The sequence below is a fragment of the Aotus nancymaae genome, unplaced genomic scaffold (assembly GCF_030222135.1).
Source record: "Aotus nancymaae isolate 86718 unplaced genomic scaffold, 86718_ANA_hifiasm-v0.15.2.pri h1tg000029l, whole genome shotgun sequence".
NCBI classification, from domain to species: domain Eukaryota; kingdom Metazoa; phylum Chordata; class Mammalia; order Primates; family Aotidae; genus Aotus; species Aotus nancymaae.
This window is the reverse complement of record NW_026988442.1, coordinates 26,181,676-26,196,712: the sequence shown is the minus strand read 5'-3', so window position 1 is coordinate 26,196,712 and position 15,037 is coordinate 26,181,676. Positions and strand designations below refer to the sequence as shown.

The 15,037-nt window shown below is 38.4% G+C and overlaps 1 protein-coding gene across 1 annotated transcript in view; it reads right to left on the bottom strand.

Annotated features, from left to right (window-relative positions):
• Positions 1-14,598, bottom strand: part of EYA2 (EYA transcriptional coactivator and phosphatase 2) — a 342,073-nt gene extending 327,475 nt beyond the window's left edge. The window contains exon 1 of the mRNA XM_064382489.1: positions 14,514-14,598. The gene's annotated coding sequence lies outside the window, so the exon portion shown is untranslated. The remainder of the gene's footprint in view (positions 1-14,513) is intronic.
• Positions 14,599-15,037: the final 439 nt, after the last annotated feature.

The following is a 15,037-nucleotide window of genomic DNA, read 5'->3' as shown; positions in this document are numbered from 1 at the left end:
AACAAAACAATGAGATAACACTCACACTAGGATGGCTAAAATGAAAAGACTGACAATAATGAGTACTGGCAAGAATATAGAGCTACTAGAACTCACACGTATTTCTGAGGCAGCTACAAAGTGGTTCAGCCACTATGGATGGAAAAATTTGACAGTTTCTTGTAAAGTGAAACAGATACTTATCTTACAATCCAATCATTCTACTCCTAGGAATTTATCCAAGAGAAAGAAAAACTACATCCATGCGAAAACTCTTCCTCAAATAGTCATTGCAGCCTTGTTCGTAAGAACCCCAAACTGGAAGCAACTGAAATGTTATTCATTTTTATTGCTGAGTAGTATTCTATTGGATGGATATCACAAAACGTCTATCAACCTTTGGACATTTTGTGATAAATGTACTATAGAATACTACTCAGCAATAAAAATGAATAAACAGTGAATAAAAAATGAATAAATACATCGCCAGCATGGATACGTTCAAGAACAATATGGTAAATGAAAGAAGACAAACATAAAAGACAAATACTATGATTTAGTGAATATGAAATTCTACAAAAAACGAAATCATAGTGACAAAGAGATCAGAAGCGCCTGGGGTCTGGAGGTTATAGAAAGGACTGACCGCAAAGGAGGGATATGACAGAAATTTTTAGGGGGATAAAAATGTTTTCTATTTTGATTATGGTATTGATTACATGACTATGGATCATTGTCAAAACTTACTAAAATATACATGTAAAATGTGTGAATTTTGTTGTAGGTAAAATATACATCAAAAATAAAAAAAATTTTAAAAACCTCCCTTTTCTATGTAAACTAATTAAATACTATTTTATATTTAAAAATTGGGTAATTTAGCTACCCAAAGCTAAGAGTTGGATTGGAGTGCTAAGAGGAACTCCCCCAAGGCATTCTGGACCTCAGTGAGTGTGTAAGGCAGTAGCTCTCCAAGTCCTAAGGGAGGGCAGCATGGCAGAGAGAGAGCTCCATAGTCTCAGAAACCCAGGAATGGTCTTGGAACATAAAGAGAACTCCCCAGCAACTGAAAACCTTGCAGGACTGCAAAGAAGACTAAAATCTTGGCCAGGTACAGTGGCTCAAGCCTGTTATCCCAGCCCTTTGGGAGGCCAAGGTGAATGGATTACTTAAGGTCAGGAGTTCTACACCAGTCCAACCAATGTGGTGAAACCCTGTCTCTACTAAAAATACAAAAATTAGCCAGACAGGGTGGTGTGTGCCTGTAATCCCAGCTACTAGGGAGGCTGAGGCAGGAGAATTGCCTGAACCCAGGAGGTGGAGGTTGCAGTGAGCTGAGATGGTATCACTGCATTCCAGCCTGGGTGACAGAGTAAGACTCTGTCTAAAAAGAACAACAACAACAAAAAGGACCGAAATCTCCTATAGTGTAGAATGTTATTGAAATCACAATAAGATCTCCAGAATCACAACAGGGCTCAGAGCCCAGAGTCCTGATGTATCCTCAACATATTTAAAACCAATGGTGAACTGAATGAAGCTGAAGCTGCAATAAAGCCCAGACACAGTTCAACTAACATCAGAGAGACTAAGACCCCTTCCCACTCTAGCAGTGGATAGAAGAAAGAACATGCCCTTTTCTAGAGGCAAATATTGGTTACTTTTTTCTCTACTGTTCTTTTATATAAAATGTCTGATATATAGAAGAAAATTAGAAGACATATGAAAAAGTAAGGGAAAAAGGTTAAAACATAACACATTAACTAAAAACAGACCCAGTAATGTCTCAGAAGTTAACATTATCACACAAAAATGCTAAAGGATACAGCAGAAAAGTTGGACAATATGCATGAAGAGATGGGTAAGAAAAACTCTAAAAAGAACTAAAAAGAACCTTTTTTGCTCGGCACTTCTTCTGTGGAGTAGGGTTGTAGGCAGTCATCATGCCCAGCTGGATGGCATTATCCTGAAGACTCACTTCCACAAGGATTGGCAGCAGCACGTGGCTACTTGGTTCAACCAGCTACTTGATTCAACCTGGAAGATCTGCAGACTCAAAAGCCAAGCAAGCAAAAGTATGCCCTGCATATGGACCCATTCAGCCCATAGTAAGGTGCCCCATGGTAAGGTATCACACCAAAGTATGAGCTGGCAGGGCCTTCAGCTTGGAAGAGTTAAGTGTGGCTGGCATCCACAAGAAGGTGGACTGAACCATTGGCAACTATGGGTCCAAGAAGGTGGAAAAAGTCCACTGAGTCCTTGGTATCCAAAGTGCAATGGCTGAAGGAGTACTGCTCTAAGCTTATGCTTTTTGACAGGAAGCTCTTGGCCCCCAAGAAAGAAGACAGTTCTGTGAAGAATTCAAATTGGCCACCCAATTAGTGACAAGACCACTAATGCCCATACGGAATGTCTACAAGAAGGAGAAATCCAGAGCCACCATTGAGGACGAGAAGAACTTCACAGTATTTTCCAGTCTTGACATGGCCCACTCCAATGCGCAAATGAAAATGCTAGAAATTTTAAAAAATACAATATCAGCAATGAAGCATTTGTCAGACATACTTAACTGAAAGCTGAGCAGAGCCGAGTAAAGACAAGTGAACCTGAAGATAGGTAAAGAAAAAATATCTAAACTGAAACACAAAGAGAGAAAAGAGTAGAGACCCTAGAGACTCCAGAAGATGAGGAGAGAGTGAATGTGTTAGAAGAAATATTTGAAGAGAAAATAGCTAATTTTTCTCCCCAAATTAATGAAAGACATTAACCCAAAGGTTTAAGAAGCTTAGTGAACCCCTAGCAAAATAAACACAAACTACATGTAGGTACATCAGAGTTAAATTGTTAAAAACCAAAGATAAAAAGCAAATCTTCAAAGCAACTAGAGAAAAAAGGACACATTACATACAGGAGAACAACAACACAAATAACACCTAACATTGTACCACTGGAGAACAAAAGTCAGTGTTAAAAGCGGAGCATCTTAAAAGTGCTTAAAGTTAAAAAGAAACTCTACCAAACTAGAACTCTATATCCAGTAAAAAAGGTATCAAAAAGGAAGATCAATAAAGACATTTTCAGAATAGAAGAAAGCTGAGATAATTTATCTCTAAAAGATCTGTAGCAGCCAAAAAAAACACCAAAACAAAATCTTTTCAGACTGAAGGAAAATGATACATCATAGAGCACCAGAAAGTTTAAATATTCAGATAAATGTAAACTATCATTTCAAGTGTCCTTATTTTATATAGTTTTTAAAAAGTTCATTGACTATCTTAAACATAGAGAGAAATTGTGGAGTTGATAGCATATATACAAGTAACATACACATATAAAAGGAATTATGATGTAAATTTATTATACTAATGGTAAAATAGTTTAATATTATTAGAAAGTAGATTGAGATAACATAAAATGTATGTTGTGGTTCAGTCACTGAAAATAACACAAAGGAATATAATTAAAGTCAATAGTAGAAATAAAAGATAAAGCTAAAAAATATGTGATTTGCCCAAAAGAATGTAAAGAAGGAGGAAAAAAGAACAAATGAGATGAATAAAAAACAAACACCAAGGTTGTATATTTAAAGCCCATCATATCAATAACTACATTAAAAGTAAATGAACTAACCACTCCAATTAAAAGGGAGAGATTTTTATACTGGATTCAAAACACAAGATTCAATATAATTTGTTCATAAGACACACTTTAATTATAAAGACAGAAAAGTAGGAAAGGACATACACTAACATAAGACAATGAAAGCTGGTATGGCAATATTAGTATCAAACAAAATATACTTTAAGACAAAGAGCACTACTAGAGTGCTCTAGTCTTGGGTGGATAATGCACAATAAAAGAATGAATTAATCAACAAGATATAACAATTACTTCTCAGCCCATTGGCTAAGATCAAGTGGAGATGTAACAATCCCAAATCAGTAGGCACCTGACAATAGAGCTGTGGAATACATAATAAAAGACAGAATAAAAGGGAGAAATAGACAAATCCACAATCATGGCAGATATTTTAAGACAGTCTTTTAGTAATTGATAGAAAAACTGGACAAAAATGTCAATAAAGAAGTAGATGATGTTAAAAACATCAACCAACTTGACCTAATTGACATTTATAGAACATACACTCATCAACTGCAGACTACATATCTTTTCAAGTGCACATAGGACATTCACAAAAATGAACTATAACCTGGGCCAATAAATGTCTCAATAAATATCAAAGGATTGGCTTACATAGACTATATTCTGTTACCACCAAGGTATTAAGTTACAAATCAGTTACAAAAAGATATCTGTAAAACACCAAAACATTCCAAAATTAAGAAACATACTTCTAAATTAGTCAGGAAATAAATAATAAATAAAAAGAGATATTTGAAAATATTCTTAAATGAGTAATAATAAACACCGTACTTTTGAGATTTGTTAAAAAATCTTTACAGAGAAATTTATAGCTTGAAATGCATTAGAAATTATAAAAGGGATAAAATCAATCATTTAACCATCTATCTTAAGAAACTAATAAAATAAGAGCCAAGGAAACCAAAGAAAAAACAAGAAAATTTAAAAATAAGAGCATAAATAAATGAAGTAGTAAATAAATAATTGAGAAAATGGATAAAAGCAATAGTTTATAAAGAGACAAACCTCTAGCAAAACTGATCAAGGAAACTTAAAAAGCAAATTGTCAATATTAGAAATCAAAGCAAGGACATCTGAATTATCTGGCAGATATTAATGAGGTATTTGATCAACTTTATGTTAACACATTGACAACTTATATGAAATGGATTAAATTTATTGTAAAATGCAAGTTAACAGAAATGACACAAGAAAACTATAAAATCTAAAGAGCCCCAAGCTATAAGAAAATTGGATTCATAGTCAAAAGCATTTATTTAAAGAAAATTCTAGGCCCAAATGGTTTCACAGGTGAATTTTATCAAGCAATTAAGGAAGAAAGAGTACAAATGATTCACAAAGTCTTTCAGAAAACAGAGGAGGAAAAAATACTTCCCAACTCATTTTATGGGGCTAGAATTACCTGATCCCAAAGCAGAAAATGGTATCACAAGAAAAGAAAATTACAAACCAGTATTCCTTATAAAGTTGCAAATCCTTAATAAAATTTTTCAAGTTAAATCAAGTAATATACAAAAAGGATACTATGCCTAAATGAGGATTGACTTGGGAACGTAAAAGTAAATTTCACATTAGAAAAATTAATGTAATTTGCCACATTAACAGAATTAAGGAGAAAATACATATGATCACCTCAATATATGTAAAAAATAATCTAGCTAATTCAACACTCATCCATGATAAAAACTCTTAGCAAACTAGGAATACAAGGAAACTCCACAGTCTAATAAAGAGCATCTATTTATGGAAAACCTACAACAATCACCACACTTTGTGGGGAAAGACTGAATGCTTTCCTCTGTGATTGGGAACAAGACAAAGATATCCCCTCTCACTACTTCTAATCATTGTCATATCAGATGCCATAAGCAATGGAATAAGACAATAAAAAGAAGAAGAAAAAGCATAGATTGGAAAGGAAGAAGGGAAACTGTTGTTTTTATAAGTAACAATTGTTTACATGGAAACTTCTAGGGAATATATAAAGGAGCTACCTAAGACTAAAATGTAAACTTAGCAAGCTTAAAGGATAAAAGTCAATATAGAAAAATATACTAGCAACCAACAATTGAAAATGAAAATTTAAAATACTATTTATAATAGTATGAAAAAACACAAAGTATCTAGAAATAAACCTAACAGATTTATGAGATGTCTACCTTTAAAACTGTAAAGAAGTTAAAGATCTAATTAAATGGAGAGAAATATACAATATTCATGGATTGGAGTACTCTATATTGTTAAGTTGTTTATTCTTCCTCAATTTATCTATAGAGTAAACACTATAGATCTTATCAAAATTGCAACAGTCCTTTTTGGAGAAACTGAGAGACTGATTCTACGACTTATATGGGAATACAAAGGCTCTAGAATAGCTAAGACAATCTGGAGGAAGAATGCTGGAGGACTTACACTGGTTTCAAGATTTAATCTAAAGAAAGCTATGGTAACCAAGATCATATAGTAATGGCATAAGGATAGCTAACTAGATTAATGGAACAAAACAGAAAATCCAGAAATAGATTTACACTTTTATGGTCAATCAATTTTTTACCAAGTTGCCAAATCAATTCAATTGGAGGAAAATAACATCTTTTTGACAAATGGTGCCAGAAAAATTGAACATCTGTATAGAAGAAACAAATGGAACCTTGAGCTCTATCTCATTCCTTACACAAAACTGAATTCCAGCTACGTCATAGACCTTAAGGCAAAACCCATAACTGTAATACTTCTGGAAGAAAACCCTGGGGAGAAGGGGAAATGATTTCCTGAGAGCTTGTTTGGAGGCATTTGCAGGGTAGTGCAACTGCTCATATACTCTTGATCAAAGACTTGTCCTCCTCTATGGGGGATAACCATTCTCTTCAACTTAGCGTGCAGCTTCAGGAGGAACACACATGGAATGGTGAGAGAGGAAGGGGACACTTGCCTAGCCAGCCAGATCAGTTGAATCAACCCTGGCAATCAATGAAGTGACAGATTTCTTAGTCAGATCACCCTGACATCTGGGAAGATGATTTCTTGTGCAGGAGGACACGAAAAGCACTAGTTGTATTTTAAAAATAGATACATCGAAACACATCAAAATTTAAAATTTATGTTTATTTGTAAGACTCCCAAATTAGAAGCAACTTCAAATGCCCATCCACAGATTAATGGATAAAAAATGGTGGTATGCCCACGAAGTGGAACACTGTTCAGCACAGAGGAATGAACTATGGATACACATGGTTGAATTTTTCTAAAAATTAGGTTGAATAAAAGATGCCAGATACAAAATAGTCATCTGTGTAATTACATTTATGTGAAATTCTAGAATAGGCAAAACTCATCTTTGATGATAGAAACAGTGGTTGGCTCGGGTAGGGGGACACTGACTGAAAGAAGCATGGGAGAACTTTCCAGGTAGGGCCTTGGAAATGTTCTATTCTTATTCAGGTGCTGGTTAGTTATGTGCATATAAATGTAAAAATTTTTGAATAGAACATATAAGAACTGTGCATTTTATTACATAAATATATACCAATATAAATCATGCCTTACATTTGGAGACCTATAAAACAGGTAGCATTACACATCATTTTCAAGGTGAAGCCTGAGGCTTAGAGAGGTTAGGTCATTTGTTCAAGATCCCACAGCTAGGATGTGGTAAGGGTATGGCACAAATCCTAACTTCCCTGAAACCCAAACCACCCACCGCCCATGTACTTATGCTTCCTGCTGCTTCTCTCTTCCACTATAAATACAAGCATAAATAAGTGGCCAAATCCCCTAAATCCAAGGGTATGTTGATTTTATTTTACTATTTTATATACATATATATATATTTTATTTTGTTTTATTATTATTATTATTTTTTTGAGATGGAGTTTCGCTCTTGTTACCCAGGCTGGAGTGCAATGGCGCAATCTTGGCTCACCGCAACCTCTGCCTCCTGGGTTCAGGCAATTCTCCTGCCTCAGCCTCCTGAGTAGCTGGGATTACAGGCACGCGCCACCATGCCCAGCTAATTTTTTGTATTTTTAGTAGAGACGGGGTTTTACCATGTTGACCAGGATGGTCTTGATCTCTTGACCTCGTGATCCACCCACCTCGGCCTCCCAAAGTGCTGGGATTACAGGCGTGAGCCACCACGCCCGGCCCTATTTTATATTTTTTAGAGATGAGGTCTCACTCTGTCACCCAGGCTGCAGTGCAGTGACACTATTCCCACTCACTGCATACTCAAATTCCTGGGTTCAAATGATCCTCCTGCCTCAGCCTCCTGAATAGCCAGGACTATACCAGCATGCCTAGTCAAACTTTTACATGTTTTTTGGAGAGAGGATCTCTCTGTGTTGCTCAAGCTGGTCTCAAACTCCTGGGTTCAAGTGATCCTCTGGCCAAAAGTGCTGAGATTTCAAGCATAAGCCACCACACCTACCCTCCAAGGGTCTTCAATATATCTGCATTTGGATATAACGTGCATCAAGATTGATCTCAGGGGAATTACATGGACTTCACAGATCCTATGTTTGATGCATTTTATTCTAATAAGCTTAATTTCTAAATTTTTGTAACTGAAGGAAAAGTGCACCTTAGCCATCAGAACCCCAGTCGGGGGATCAGAAGCGAAACAATGCTAATTCCAGCAAAGCAGCCACCAATACTCTTGGAATATCAAACCAGATGGCCCCCAACTTGAGCTGAATGCACTCAGACACAACCCTTGGATGAGGCCAGAGTCTGCCAACCAATCTGTTATGCCTCTCCTGGCTTCACCTTTCCACATCTGGCTCCTGTGCATCTAGGAAGAATTGCTCAGAGAGAACCAAATAAAACAATTGCACATGATGTTTTAGACACAAAAATGCAACACATAGAAATTACACTCACTCACTCACTCGTTGCTAAAAGGGTATCACCTGAATTAATTTTGCCTTTTAGCATCTATATGATCTAGCAAAGAAAAGTTATTTCCTTTTGTCCTCTCTACACCACTTCTCCCTGACAAAGATTAAGATTTGGACCCCACCGGATGTGCTGGGAAAGCATGCCAGTTTGGAGGAAGAACTTCCGGTACTTGATTCCTCATAAGCAAGCAACAGCTGGCATTTGTGAGACTTACTCATCAGATGGTAAGAGGAAGCCAAATGCTCCTAATAAGAGCTGAAATTCAGGACTCAGCAATGTGAGATTCTCAAAAGGATCAAGGAAACGAGTCTCAAACTATAAATCTGAAATCCAGAGTCCTGTGAAGAGTGAATTACCTTCCACAATGCTAGAGGAAGGGAACTTTTTCAGGCAGAGTGAAAAATCCACGTAGCAAAAGCCGGAAACAAAGGAAGCAGGAAAAGAAAAGACACAGACACCCACAAACAGAAAGCCTCTTGTTTCATCTTCATGACAGAAGTCAGACCAAACATGTCAGTTGTAATAGTACATCCAAGCAATGGATATTAAAAATAAACTTTTCAAAGACTCTTTACAAGGAAAGAAACTCTTGATTTAATAGTAAGCCAAACAGCAAGAGAATACACTGTTTAAAAAAAAAGGAAAAAAAAAAAAAAGACTTCTCTCTATGGTTAGAAGTAGTCTCAGCCACTCGGGAGGCTGAGGCAGGAGAATTGCTTGAACCCGGGAGGTGGAGGTTGCAGCAAGCTGAGATCGCACCACTGCACTCCAGCATGGGCAATAGAGCAAGACTCCATCTCAAAAAAAAAAAAAAAAAAAAAAAAAAGAAAAAAGAAAAGAAAATACACCAAAATATTAATTAGTAGTGCTTATCTTCAGGTAGTGAGATTTTGGGGAATGTCCATTTTCTTCTTTGAAACATTGTGTAATTTCCCAGAATTCTACAACAAGTCTGCATTTGCAATACTTTTGGCCCCAAAGTAATGGAAGGTCAGATCATTGGTACCTGAAAGCATGAGGCAATTTTTGTTCATTTATAAGAAGTCTGAAGGTTATTGGCCTCAGGGCTGGTCTGGCACTTCAACAGTGTCCGTCTTTCTGCTCCATACTCTTTATTGTGTTGGCAGTTGTTATCAGGCTGCTTGTCTCACGAAGATAGAGTGGCTGCCACAGCTCCAGCCAGCATGGTCTCATTCGAAGACAAGAAGGATATGTGTGACCAGGGCAGGGGCAAAACTTCAGTCTTGCTTTGTATCAGGATGCAAAAATACCTTCCTAAAAGTTTCCACATCAAACTTATTTTTACTTTTTTCATTTTTATTTTTGAGATGGAGTGTCACTCTGTCACCCATGCTGGAGTACAGTGGTGCACTCTCAGCTTACTGCAACCTGTGTCTCCCAGGTTAAAGCGATTCTCCTGCCTCAGCCTCCCACGTAGCTGGAATTCTAGGCATGTGCCACCATGCTGGCTAATTTTTGTATTTTGAGTAGAGATAGTGTTTAACCATGTTGGCCAGGCTGGTCTCGAACTCCTGATCTCAAGTGATCCACCTATCTTGGCCTCTCAAAGTGCTGAGATTACAGGCATGAGCCACCATGCCCAGCCTATTTTTGCCTGGCCATAGCTAGATCACATGACTACGCCTATCCATCTTCCCTGAGATTATGAGATTTCTGGCCAATACATAAACGAAAATAGGGTTATGTTGGTAGGAAAGAAGAAGGAATTGCTTCAGACATGTACAGAGTCTGCCCCAAGTGATAATGAAAATGGCAGAAAACGAATAGTATGCTGGGAGATGTTTCTCATAGAGAGAGGATAGAGAGACATAGTATAGATTCACGCCCCTCGTCTGAACCCCACTCCCACCCAAGTATGTGAATGCGTATTGTCAAAGGAAAGACGGGAAGGATGATCATTAAAATGTTAATAGTGTTTTCCAGGGAATGGAGATTTGGAGACATGTACATTTTTTTTTCTTTTTTATATATCTGTAATTTCAAGGTCTCTATGATGAGCATAATTCCAAAATTACTTTTTTAATTGGAAAAATTTTAATTTAAGACAGTAATGAGACTGGTGGTTTTAGTCACCTTTGTATACATCTGTACATGTAAATCTTATTATAAATATACCGCAGATGCAGTGTTTTATACATATTATTCCCTTTAACCCTCACAAAACCTTATGAGGTTGATACTATTATTGGTCCCATTTTTTCATACAAGGAAACAAAAGCTCAGAGAAGTTAAGTCCAAGCCAGGATTCAAACCAAAGTCTGTCTGATTCCAAAGCCTGAACTCCTAATCACAGCACTGTCCCATAATGTAATCTTTATATTGGTAACTTTCCTATTCCCATTCCTGTTTTTTTTTCAAATGATTTTACTACTTAAATATGCAAGTATACAGAATGTATAATACTATATTCTATATTTCAGAAACCCTTGATAAATGATATTATTCAATATGTATCTTTCTGAAACTTGCTTTTTATATTTAACACTGATTTCAAGACATGTCTCTCTTGATACATGGTCCTTCTTCTCTGCCATTTAATGTTCTTTTACATACAATGGTATATTTTTTTCCATTCTCCTGGACATTCAGAGTCTCCTCCCACCCCCAGTTTTTTGCAATTATAAACAATGCTGCAATGAACATTTTCATGCAGGTATCCTAGGGCCACATAGCACACACAACTAGGAATGGGGCTGCTGGGTCCTGGATACAAGATAATGACAGACTGTGGCCTCCCACCAGTGGCTAGTGACAACTGCTGTTAGTCTACATGCTTGCGAATATTTGGTACTGTCAAATAAATTATTTTATATTATTGAATAACTTTAGAGTTAAAGGATATTGTTGAAGTTAATAAAAAAAAAAAACCACAAAATTCTTACCTTTAAAAATATCCAGGGCTCATTATGTAATTGAATGATGCCCCTAATCAGGCTGAGAGCTTGTCGAAGTAGGCAGTTTTTGAAAATCTTACATATAATAACATGTGCACATTTAACCTGCAGCTCAATGAGGTCTAGTTTGTTTGTTTGAGATGGAGTCTCTCTGTAACGCAGGCTGGAGTGCAATGTCGAGATCTTGGCTCACTGCAACATCCGCCTCCTGGGTTGAAGTAATTCTCCTGCCTCAGCCTCCTGAGTAGCTGGGACTACAGGTGCCCACCATCAAGCCTGGCTAATTTTTTTTGTATTTTTAGTAGAGACGGGGTTTCACCATATTAGCCAGGCTGGTTTTTAACTTCTGACCTCAGGCAATCTGCCGGCCTCGGCTTCCCAAAGTTCTGGAATTACAGGCGTGATTCATGGTGCTCAGCCTTTTTTTGTTTTTTAAATGAAGCAGAGTTTTGCTCTTGTTGCCCAGGCTGGAGTGCAATGGCACAATCTCAGCTCACGGCAGCCTTTGCTTCCCAGGTTCAAGCAATTCTCCTGCCTCAGCCTCCTGAGTAGCTGGGATTACCGGCACCTGCCACCATGCCTAGCTAATTTGTTGTATTTTTATTACAGATAGGGTTTTGCCATGTTGGCCAAGCTGGTCTTGAACTTCTGGCCTCAGGTGACCTGTGCACCTCAGCCTCCCAAAGTATTGGGATTAGAGGCGTGAGCCACCTCACCCAGCCATTTCAATTAGTTTTGACAAATGCCTACATCTATGAAAACACCACCACACTTAAGATACAGAATATTTGCCTTAGCTCAGAAAGTTACCTGCACCTCTCCCGGCCAATCTTTACCGCCATTCCTGGTCCCCAAAAATCATGGTCTGGGTTCTGCCACTACAGCTTGGGTTTATCTTTTTTAGAGCTTAATAGAAATGGAATCACACAGTATCTATTCTCATGGGTCTGGCTTCTTTGGTTCAGGATGTTTTTGAGATTCATCCATGTTATTGCATAGAACCAAAATTCTTTCCTTTTCATGGCTGAATAGTATTCCACTGTGTGGAGATACAGCAGTCCCCCTTTATCTGTAGTCTCAGTTACCCAAGGTCAACTGAGGTCCAAAAATACCAAATGGAAATAAGCAGTTCCTAAGTTTTAAATTTCATGTTCCTCTGTGTAGTGTGATAGAAATCTCACACTGCCCTGCTCTGTCCCATCCACGTTGTGAATCATCCCTTTGTCCAACGTGTCCACGCTGTAGACACTACCCGCCTGTTAGTCACTTAGTAGCTGTATTGGTTATCAGATCAACTATCACAGTAACGTGGGGCTTATGTTCAAAAACTCTTATTTTACTTCATAATGGCCCCAAAGCATAAGAGGTACTAGTGATGACAACAGGTCAGATAGACAGAAGGGAAGCCAGGAAGGGCTTCCTGTAAGTAAAAATGTGAAAGTTCTTGACTTAGTAAGAAAAGAAAAAAAAAATGTGTGCGGAGATTGCTAAGATCTATGATAAGGATGGATCTTGTATATGTGAAATGGTGAACATTATATTATTATAGTTGTTCTATTTTATTATCCATTATTGTTATTTATCTTACTGTGCCTAGTTTATAAATTAAGTTTATCATAGATGTGTATAGGAAAAAAACAGTGTACATAGGGTTCAGTTCTGACTAAGGTTTCAGGCATGTGCTGAGGGTCTTGGAATGTAACCCCCAGGGATAAGATGTGACTCCTGTGCCATAGTTCGTCCATTGACTAGGTGACGGACATCTGGCTTGTTCTACTTTTTGACTACTATGAATCATGCTGCTATGTACATTTCATGGGCAGGTCTTTGGGTGGACATATGTTTTCATTTCTTTTGGGTAAATATTTAGAAACGAAATTGCTGTGTCATCAGGGAGAGGTGTGTTTAAAGAAAGGACTTTGGAACATCTATCTTAGCAGTTGCATGGCCTGACACAAGACTTGCCTGGCCTCTGGTGGGTAGAAAAGTGAAATCGTCCCTAAGAGAGAGGCGAGAGGGAAGAAAACTTGGAAGAAAGGTAGAAGGAAGAAACAAAGGAAGAGAAAGGACAGTGAGAAGGAGGAATGTGGATTTTAGTCTAATAGAAGGAGACATTCTAAGAGAGTTATTCAAAGCTGAAGTGAACTACCTTGAAAGGTTTTAGACTGAAGCTGAATGACTATTTGGTTGGGGGATGTTTCGAGAAAGAGTCTTCAAAAGTACTTGAGCTAAAGAATGCTCAAGATTGCTCTCACCCACGTCGCCCCAAACAGCGGAATTATCACTTTTACAGATGCGTGGCCAGAGTAAGCGATGAAGCCTCAGGGAGAGCCACATGTCATTTGATCACAGTTTTGATTGTGGGCCATGGGACCCCACTCTTGGCTGTCTCCAGGAAAGGAGACTTCGTAGGACATGAGGACTCATGGAACTGTCAGGAAGGCCGCAGAGCCAGGGAGAGAAACAGGCAGCACCGAGGAACGAGCTCACCTGTGTTTCAGTCTTTTGGCCACCCTGAGCTCAAGTTCCACAGAGGAAGCCCCAGGTCTTTTCCTAGCTTGGGTCATTCCCACGTCCTCTCCCAGGCCAGAGGAAAGTCACGTGTCAGTAACAACCCCCTGCGGTCCCTAAGATGTATGCAATGGGGGAAAGAAGTTGTGGAGTTCTTGAATTGGATATGGGAGGACAGGGTAGAAAATCATTCATTCATTCATTCATCCAGAAAATGTTAATTTTTGTGCCTCCCAAAAGCCATGCTTTGTGATGACCACCTGACCAGACTCAGGTCGGAAAGGCAAGAAGAGACAAGCACTGGCTGCTGAGGATCTGTGGCTCAGTTTGTCCCCACCTCAAGGCTGGCAGAGGAGTGCAGGGATACCAGACAGACTTGGCTGGAGTCCCAGCTCTGCTCCTCTCTAGCTGTGTGACCTTGGGCCTCTCTGAGCCTGTTTTCTGGGAATAAGAAGGCCTTCCTCCAGAGAAGAATCCATTTTTTGTGGGGTCTGAAGCTTACACAACTTTGGAGTCTCTTATAAGAGTAAGGATAGAAATAGGTCTTACCGGCTGGGTGCAGTGGCTCACGCTTGTAATCCTAGCACTTTGGGAGGTCAAGGTGGGCAGATCATCTGAGGTCAGGAGTTCAAGACCAGCATGGACAACATGGCGAGACCCCATCTCTACAAAAATACAAGAATTAGCAAGATGTGGTGGTTCACACCTGTGGTCCCAGCTACTCTGGAGGCTGAGGCACGAGAATCGCTTGAACCCAGGAGGCGGGCGTTGAAGTGAGCAGAGACTGCCTGGGTGATAAAGCGAGACTCTGTCTTGAAAAAAAGAAAAAGAAATGGGTCTTAGTTTTGCAAATATTACAACAAATGCCTTTGCGAGTTTATTTCAGGGGCCCTTCCAGAGCTTTGGAAGAGGCGGTGAAGGTGAAAACCCTTAAAGTTAAATTTCAGCTGCCTCATGGTAAATCTATCTTCACCAACCCACAGCATTTTTCTTTATTTTTTAAATTATGAAATGAAATCATGCATGTAAAGAACTAAGTGCCATGCCCTACCATAGGTAGTGCTTTCTGAAAG